This window comes from Lepeophtheirus salmonis, chromosome 4, assembly GCF_016086655.4.
Source record: "Lepeophtheirus salmonis chromosome 4, UVic_Lsal_1.4, whole genome shotgun sequence".
In the NCBI taxonomy this organism is placed as follows: domain Eukaryota; kingdom Metazoa; phylum Arthropoda; class Copepoda; order Siphonostomatoida; family Caligidae; genus Lepeophtheirus; species Lepeophtheirus salmonis.
The window spans coordinates 30,423,201-30,433,562 of NC_052134.2; positions in this window are offsets into that span (position 1 = coordinate 30,423,201).

Below are 10,362 nucleotides of genomic sequence, written 5' to 3' on the forward strand. Positions count from 1 at the left end.
TTTAGGGCCGCAGGTGGAACAATTTTGTTCTACGGATACAGATTGTTGACAGAATGCCCATTTTTTTGTCATCAATCGGTGTTCTCTCTATGCTCGTAACATATGCAAATTATAATAAGTATCAGTGATGGGACAATTCCCTAAAAAAAATCCCGATTTCGATGCAATTCTAGTAAAAATTACCAGTGCTACCGATTCTTTAATATTTTAAATAATAGTTTTAAAAAAAAACAATTTTGCTATCAATGGCGTTCACAGGATAATATTTTAGGGGAAGGGGGCTTTTTTTAAACTTTTTTTTTTTAAAAGTTAAAAAATATAAATATTTTGGAAATTAATTTCAAAAATACCAAGCTGTTTCCAAAAAAAAAAAAAAATGTAAAAAAATTTCAAAAATTAAATTTCTAATATAAATTTTTTTGAAAAAAAAATTCAAATACTAAAATTTTTCTATTTTGGAGGGTGCTATTTTTTTTTTAACCTATAAAATTAATTAATCGTTAAATAACAGTAATGAATAATAATTGGAATTGCAAAATAAACATTATTTTCCCAATACCGGTTTTGATTCCAGGAAAAAATCCAAATTCTCCGATTCCGATTAATCTTCCCATCATTAATAAAAATACACACCTACACTATAATTTATTAAAATAGATCAGGTTTCCTTACAAAAAAATCAACCATTCTAAAAAAATAATTTAGTTGCATTAAATAGGCACGTGTAACAAGAGCACAGTTTCTGTTTGCTTTTGTGATTGGTATTTTGTTCATATAATAGTTAATGTTATTTTCAGTATATGTTATGATTTGAATTAAATGTAAACGCTGATATGTTAAAATAATTTTTGTTCAGTTTATTAGTGAAAGCTCTAGAAATTTAAGTACTAATCAATCATCCTAACATAATAGGTGAAGTAAAAAGTCCTTAGCGTTTTTTCGCTTTATTTTGACCATAAAATAAACATAGTTAGGAATGATCCGATTTTGATCAAATATGCGCCGTTTTGTTGGATAAATTTTGTTCTTTTTGAAGGCAATTTAATAATTCTGCGATTGAAAATTCTTTGTCCCTAGTGATAAAAAACTTGACCACCTCATTTTCACAAGCCTCTATTGAAGCCAGATTTATACCACCATTTTTTTTTTTTTTTTGCAAATGCTTGAAAAGGTGAAAATCGCTTGGTGCCATGTATGTACTATACGGCAGGTGCAATAGAACCTCCCATCTAAGCTCTTGGAGCTTCTTGCTCCTTGTTAAAGATTTGTGTGGCCTAGCGTTGTGTTAATGCAATACAACAACCTTTTTATTGGCCAATTCTAACCGCTTCTGGTCGATGTATGCGTCAATCTGGTCATTTGTTGAGAAAATAAATCCAAATGGAGTGTTTTTCCCGATAGGTGGAACTCATAGTGGATAATTACTTCCCAATTCCACTTAACATAAAGCATAACGCTCTTGGCCATTAATCCCGGGCTTAGTGATCGTTTGAACCTCTTTAATGTGCTTTGACGACGACCTTTTTATGCGGATGTTCTCGTGAAGGGGCCCATTTTTATCGCAAGTTACGATACGCTTCAAAAATGTACCAATTTCTTTACGTTTTAGTAAAGAGTCGCAAATATCAATTCGATCTTAAATGTTTTTTTTTTGTGTGTCAATTCATGTGGTACCCATACATCGAGCTTCTTCTTAGGATTAGCCTTGTGCAAATGGTTCCAAACAGTTTTCTGGCTAATCTTCAGTTCCTGGGCCAGCGAATAAGTGCTCCAAAGCCTGTCCAACTCAACGATTTCCATTATGTTATCGAAATTTTCGATGTTAGCCTACTAGAGCGTCCTTCATCTTTGACGTCCATATTACTAGAATAAATTTGTTGAACCACCAATTTGCTAATGTATTCGATACTTTATTGGGTCCATACACAGTATAATTTTTTTGGCCGCCTTCTCCGCCTTTTCCCCTTGTTCGTAGAGATACTGAAAAATGTATCGAATTTTCTCTTTTTTTTTACTTCCTCTTGGGTACACTGTAACACGCAACTGGCTTCAACAAACACAAAACTCTAAATCAACTTTTTGAAGTTTTTGAACTTTAAATTTTTTTTATATGCAATATATTAATCGTAAGATATAGCTCATTAGATATCTAGTAAAAAAACACTCAGAGCTTTTTACTTAACATAATATTATTATTTTTTTCTCAAATTCGTTTATTATTTCTTTATTCTTGAGGCGAGAATACATATGAATTTATTTAAGTATTGAGTTTTTTCATCTGAGTGTGCTAATGAAAAAACGGAGACTATCACAGAGGATTTCTGGGAAAGTTATTTTCTTTATTATTAAAGCAATATTTGTACTTTAGTCGACGTCTAATTACTCAAAGCTTTGCCGGGTACTAATACTGATGATTAAATAAGGATAAAAACTAATATATAAATTATGTGATATCAAATTTCAAACCAATTTATCACAAATAAGTATTCTAATCATCAAAAGCTGAGACTTATATAATTACGTCCTAAATTGAAAAAAGTTATTAGAGCTTATAGAGTTAATTTATTTTCCAATTTTTTAGGCAACTGTAGCAGGTTAAAAAAAAAAAAAAAAAAAAAAAAAAGAAATCTTTAACACTATCGAAGATAACTTCACAAGAAATCCTATAGTGTTACACTCCCTTTTCCTTGAACTCACTCCCACACTCTGTAGTTCATTTAAATCTGAAGGTTGAGTGGTTGAAATTAATTCATATTCCGATATATTTAACTATAAGAAATTAGTTACAAAACAAAAATAAATGTGAGCTCTCTAGCTAACGAACAATTCTTGTACTCCTTGACGCGAGGTGTCTCTAAGACCCCCATCTACGTCGTCAGCAATATTCCGTCCAACGATAATGGTCTGTATTATGTACAACATAAAGCCCGGGTTGCCTAATGCTTACAGTTATAGAGAATTTCGACATTGAAATTTTTGACACTAAAAGTAATCATTCTAGGTAAGTGTTTGTTGATATAAAATTAAAATTTCAAACATGAGATTTTAATTTTATTTTATTAAATATCATAATCTAGCATTTTGTTCAATTAATTAACATGCTTGATATATATTATTCGTTTCAATATTCAGTTCACATCATTTATTCTGATTCAAAAACTATGGAGGAGACTTGTTACACCCCATTTTTATTATATATACTCGTACTTATATACTTATATATATATATTCTATTGAATTATGTTTTGTTTTTTTGTATAATTTCATGATATACTTTAATTATCAATCACAGTAAATAGTAAAAAAAATTTTTTTTTATTTTATTATTAACTATGCTCTGTGTTTGTAAATGTTTTCTTTGTTTATCTTATATATATGTAATTATAAGTGTTTACTTTATGCTGACAAACTGTAATAAAAAGCAAAATAATTGCTTGAATATAATAAATTACAGTTTTTACATGTTTCCTCCTGTTGTAACATGTCTAATCCTACCCTGTACCATGTCTCCTCCTACCTTGTACCATGTCTCCTCCTGGTGTATCAAGTATCCTATTTTTGGTTAGTTTCGAATATACATATACCAACAAACCGTTATTAATTATCGAACTACATCAAAAATACCTTGGAATTAATTCATTCGTATTTATCTGGACGCATACAGTCACCTTCACTGAGTGGATGTCATTACTTTGTTACCTTCATTGATGACAAATCGAGGCGTACTCGAGTATATATTCTGAAGAATAACAATGAAGCCTTAATAAAATTCAACAATTGGAAAGTCATGGTGGAGAAAGAAACTGGAAAAAGGGTGAAATGTGCACGTTCTGATAATGGAGGAGAGAACATATCTAAAGAATTCAGTCAATATTTGGTAAGTTAAGGCATCAAGAGATGACTCACTGTACTGATGAATCCTCAAAATAATTAGGTATGAGAATGAATGAAAAGAACATTAATAGAGTCAGTGTGTTCAATATTATCTGATAGTGGTTTAGCCAAGAAATTCTGGACTGAATTAGTGACAACTACTGCTTATATTCGTAATCGATGTTCTACTAAAGCAGTTGAAGGTAAGACCCCTTATAAAGTTTGGAAAGATAAAAGGCCTGATTTGGCATATCTAAGAAGAATTGGATGTTGTAGTCATGTTTTTATACCTAGAGAGAGTCGTCAAAGCTGAACTTCAAGAGTAAAAGAAAGGTGTTTGGATATGGAGAACAAATAAAAGGCTATAAATTATATGAACCTAGAAGTGGAAAAATTATTTTTAGTAGAGATGTTATTTTGATGAAAATGTCATAGGTTTAAAAGAAAACGAAGATCCAAAGTCATATGAAGAGGCTCTACAAAGTTGGGATGAAACAGAATTGAAGAAGGCTATAATGGATTCACTTACGTCCTTGAAGAAAAATGATGTTTGGGATTTGGTAGAAAGTCCTGATAATCGAAGTTTTATAAAGTAAAAACGGTATTGAAATTGAAGAAAGATGAAGAAAATAGGGCTGCAAGATTCAAGGCACGGCTAGTGGGTAGAGGTTATTCTCAAAGATATGGATAAGATTATGATGAAACTTTCAGTCCTGTAATTAGGATTGAAACTATAAGATTGCTTTTAGCAATAGCTGTTGGAGAAGGGCTTCAATTACATCAGTCTGATGTGAAAACGGCTTTTCTTAATGGTGAAATAATTCGAAATGTGTATGCTGAGCAACCTGAGGGATTCAGTGAACCTCTAAATGTAAAATTGGTCTGTAATTGGAGTAAAGTTTGTATGGATTAAAGCAAGCCCTTAGATGTTTGAATTTTGCTCTTGGTCAACCTTTGAAACAAATCAGGTTTAATCAGACAAAAGAAGATCAATGATTGTTTACTAACAATGAAAAAGTATTTGTTACGGTGTATGTAGATGATATTTTACCCATTGGTTCTGAATACAAATTGATTGATATAAAGAAGAAGATTAATTCTAAGTTTTTGATTACTGATGGAGAACCTGTGCGATATTTTCTTGGAATAATCCTATTAAAGAGTGGCCCACGAAACTTTTTTATTTGGATATTGCTATTAAAAAAAAAAGACATATGGATATTTTTCAATAATTTTTTTTTATTTGAAACCCTTAACATTCCGGTTAATAATGCATTACCATTTTATTCATATGGTTGCCGTCACTGCCCTTACAGTAGCCCATTCTGTTGACCCAATTTTTCAATAAATTTTCGATTGTGTGAGCTTCAATAGCTGCAAAGGCGACTCCAATTTCGGGTTTCAAATCGTCAATCGTCTCTGGAGGGTTGGCGTAACATTTATCCTTGACGGTTCCCCACAAAAAATAGTCCAACGGAGTCCAATCGCAGCTACGAGGTGGCCAGTTGACGTTGCCGTTTCGGCTTATGATGCGATTGTCGAAGACAGTACGCAAAATATCCACTGTAACGTTGGCTGTGTGGCACGTAGCGCCATTCTGTTGGAACCAAATGTCGTCGATGTCTTCCTTTTCACAAAAATAAAAATCTTCCAACATGGCCTGATAGCGCTCACCATTGACCGTAGCGGCAGCTCCTTGCTCGTTTGCTCGTTTTTTGCTTTCGGTAACAGTAGCCATGTTTTCGATTGAGCGCACTGGAAGAACACGGGAACGCGTTATTTTATCCATTAACCAACCAGTTTCGCGCACACACTTCACAAATTCATCCACAAACTGCCTGGAAGGCGCTTTATTTCGACTGACGTATTTTTTTTGCAATTTCGTTTGAAGACTCTCCATTTTGGAAGTAAGTCTTCAGTATTTCCCAATTTTCTTCGAGCGTAAACTTAACCATTTCGGAAACCAAAGACCTTTTACCAAATATTAGACACAATTAGAATGTTACTACAGCTGTCAAACGTCAAAAAAGTGGTAGTTCAAAATGCAACCGCTAGATGGGCCACCCGTTACAAGATATGAAAAATGGATATATATGGATTGGCCAGTCAACATTTTGTCTGAGCATATTAGAAAGAACTGGTTTTGAGGATAGCAAAACAGTGGAAATCCCTGTAGCTTTAGAAACATAGCTGACAAAAATTGTGGGTGAAGAAATAATAAAACTTGTTCAATATAGATCAATTGTTGGTAGCCTTATCTACTTATCTAGTCGAACAAGACCAAATTTAGCATTTGCAGTTGAAGTTCTTGCCCGTTATTGTGATGCTCCTGTATCCGAACATTGGGTTGCTCCGAAAAGAATCCTTGTTCTTTGTTATCCCAAAAGTTATAAAGAAGAGCTCGTAGGATTTTCATATTCTGATTGGGCTGGAGATCATGACGATAGGAAGTCAACAAGTGGCTATATTTTCCTATACAATGAAGGACCTACATCTTGGAAAAGCTAAAAACAAAAGTCGGTTGCGTTATGGACTGTAGAAGCTCTTTCGGGTGCATCACAAGAATTTATACATATTCAAAATTGATTGTGCAATGCCGAAAGACCTTGTGATAGCGCTACAGTGATTTTTTAAGAGACTCAGTCGACCATAAGCTTGACTAAGAACCCCCAATATCATGGCAGAGCCAAGCATATTGATATAAGATATCATTTCACCAGAGAACAAGTGGAGGAAACAAGATTACACTCGTCTATTGTCGGAGTGAAGATATGGTGGCTGATATGCTAACAAAAGGACTGTCTAAAGTTAAATTTGTTAAATTATTAAAGCTTTTAGCAATTATTAATTTGAATGATCTACATTGAAGTGGAGGTGTTAGTATTAATATTATGTCAATCCTGATCTATGTATGTATGTTTAGTGTTTAATATATGTAGTTGTTCTTATATATTATCTGTTCCTGATTATACTAATTCTCTTGTTGCTACCTCCGTAGCATGTATGTATATAATAACTCTTTTGTTTTAGTTGATTAAAGGAAGTCTCAGTACTTCCATTTATTCTCCCGATATAATTATTACATATTTTACAATTTTTATATTATTACAATCCAACATTTTCTTCCCCTTTTTCTAAACTAAGTATATCTTGTTCGTTATTAGTCGAATTGGATACTACAATAAATCGTTCTAAAGGTATGGGTATATTATACAAACGCTTTTTGGACAGCATTGCACTTGATGGGCTCAGTCGTGAATTATCGTGCGTCAAGTGTGGAGGTGGATTTTAGATTTTAACTACCTGAAAGGAAAAACATGTCGAAAGTGAGCAAGAACATTTGCAAAGTTATTTTCTATGGCCAACGCGCATGGGTAAAAATTTAGCCTCGATAAAGGGCTGTGAAACTTGTGAACTTGGGTTAAATCGGCTGATTGTAACACTTCTTATAAAGCATTAAAATAAAGCGAAAAATACGAAATTACTTTTTCTCCACCCAACGAGAAATCGATAAGAAATTGTATTCCTGTCCTTTTGGAAACTCAGCCTAAGTTTAGAATAAATTATCACTTCCTTTATTTATCAAAAATAATGAATTATTAAATAGCCATGATGTATCAAGCAAGATGAAGGAATCAACAGCTGACAAAAAAATACATTGGTTATTTTGATGTTAGTGGTGGTATTAACTGCAGAATTATTGAGATAAAATACATAAAGTGATGATGTGAAGATATAGTTGAATATTTATGAATTTTTAGAATTTTTTTCCAAAAAATTTAACATTTGAGATTTAATTTTTTTTTCGAAAAATGTAATTTTTCAAATTTTTTTCCGAGAAATATAACTTTCTGTGAATAGCTACGGATTTTTGAAATTATTTTTCCAAAAAGTTTAATTTTTTGTAAACAGTTGTGGATTTTTTGGAATTTTTTTTGAAAAATTTATAATTTTTAGATTTTTCCCAAAAAAATTATAAAAACCATTTGTTTTATTGGTCCTTGTTATTTCTATATAAAATTTTTTTTTGGTGGGTTTCAGCCTGTGTCTAGGTCGAAATTAAAACAAAAGAAAAATAATTAAGTAGTGTTCTACTTTTTAAAAAGTGGGCAAAGACATTAAGAGAAGCAACCCCCAAACATTTTACTTGTGCCCCTCATGAACTCCATAAAGTATATGAAATTGCCCAAATGGTCTTTAAGGGAGTCCTAGCTTCAGACGGTGGGCAGGTAGTTTGTTTAACATCAGTTTCTTCGGGTAAAAAAAAAATCAACTTTTTTTCTCATATAGAGGATACTACCTATACTATCTTTTTTATAGTAAAAGATGTCCTTGCTAACAAACATGTCAACTCTATTTATGAAACAACCAAAATAAACAAATACATTAGTCGTCAGATCATACATAGCTTTGTGTATTAAATATGTCATATAATTTATTTTTTAGATATTTGTATATATTGAAGACTTTTTTAAATAAGATATAAATAAAGTCAATAATGATTTTAGTGATTTGTAACAGATAAAGGAATATAATAAGGGAGAGGGGGTTGTTAAAATCAAATCCGGAGTATTTCGTTGGGCTACAATTTGTTGTTGAATCTCAAAAGTTTCAGTAATTTTAAAATTGAAACTTCTGAATCCCTTTACGAATAGAGAATGTTGTCAAAAAAGTAATTTTCAAATGGCCATAGAGATCAAGAAACGCCCTCTTAAGACTTTGAATTTATATACATAACTTTTTCACTAAAATACAACTGAAGATTGAATTAACAGGTCAGTCTAAAAATTAGACACCCTAGTAACACGTTAAAATAAAAATTTAGAAGAAGTTGACCTTTTTTGTGACCTTTGACCTTTTACATGACCTTAAAAGTGTACTGTAGTAACATAAAATGTTATATAAATATTGCTAGAAGCATAAAAAGGCTTTAATGATCACGACATTGGCCAGTTTCTTCTTATCACTTTGAAAATAAATTAAAAAAATATGCATTCATTGGTGAAAAAGTAATTTTCGGGGTAGGGGGCTATGCGAAAATTATTAGTTATATTCCAGAGCTCTTAAAAGATGCTCTGGCATCCGAAAAGATGGGTTCGAATTTAATTTTCTTATTATGATGAATTAACACCTTTTTTACATCATTAACAAAAAGATGTAAACTGTGTTTTGTTGTCAACAGTCGACTGTTCTTCTTATCAGTCTTTTGAACGTGGATTGGTTGAATTAAAATTAGCTCCTTGTAGGGTGTGGTTAGAGGAATTGGAAAACTACTTTGTTCCTTCTTCTGTTTCTTTTGGAGGGAAAGGTTGTGTGAAACAATAAAAGTAAAACCATGTGTTAGTTGACTAGAAGGAAGTAACATGAAGATAAGTCTAGTATTATTAAATAATACTAGACTTATCATTGTTATATTTACTAATAAATATTTACAATCTGCACCTCAATTTTGATATTTTTCTTTGATTAGTTATATAATCTTTGTAATGAAAGTTTACTTGGATATAACTTTGCTGAACAGGATCCTTATGTGCTCTAACAAAATTTATAATAAATACAGAGAGCATTTTCTGGCAACAACGTTTGCTTTGTCAGAAGGGTCCCAGGGGAGGGGACTACAGGTTCTTTAGCCGGGGGGGGGCCCCCCAAAAAAAGGAATGTTTACTTTTTACCACAAAAACAATTTAATTTTTCGAATTTTTTTCCCCAAATAAATTTAATGTTTCTAATTTTGTTTGTAAAAAATTTAATTTTTGTAAAGAGATATGGATTTTAGAAATTTATTACTCGAATTTTTCTTTCTCTAAAATATTTTATTTTTTAAATTTTTTCCCAAACAATTTAATTTTTTCCCCTTTTTTTTGTAAACAATTGTGGATTTTTTAATCTTTTTTCAAAAAAATTCTAATTTTTGGAAAATAGCTCTGAATTTTTTAAATTAATTTTGAAGAAAATTAATATTTTTTCAAAAAAAAAAAAAAAATTTTTAGGAATACTTGTGGATTTTGAATTTTTTTTGCAAAAAATTTAATATTTGCAATTTAATTTTTTCAATTCTGCAAAAAATTTAATTTAAAAAAAAAATTTAAGTTTGGTATTTCAAAAAAGTTCAAAGACCATGTTAATATAATAAATATTATATTAATTTTTTATTCACTCGTTTCAGTCGTGAATTATGTTGCGTCGCGTATGGAGATCTCAAAGGAAGATATTTGACATTTTTTACATTTTACTATCTGAAAGGGAAAAACGTATTGAATGCGACCATTAAAATTTGCAATTTATACGGGGCCAATATTCTTCCGGTTAGTGTCGCACAACAAAGGTTCGAGCGATCCCCCCTGAATTCTTCTCTTTATAGTGAACAACTCGAATTTGTGAAACTGGCGATCGAAAAAAGCGGCGAGTATTGGTGTATATGAACACCAGAACAATATCAAGACAACGCAATCCCCACACATCTTTGACGACGGGCCAGAAGCTCGGGGA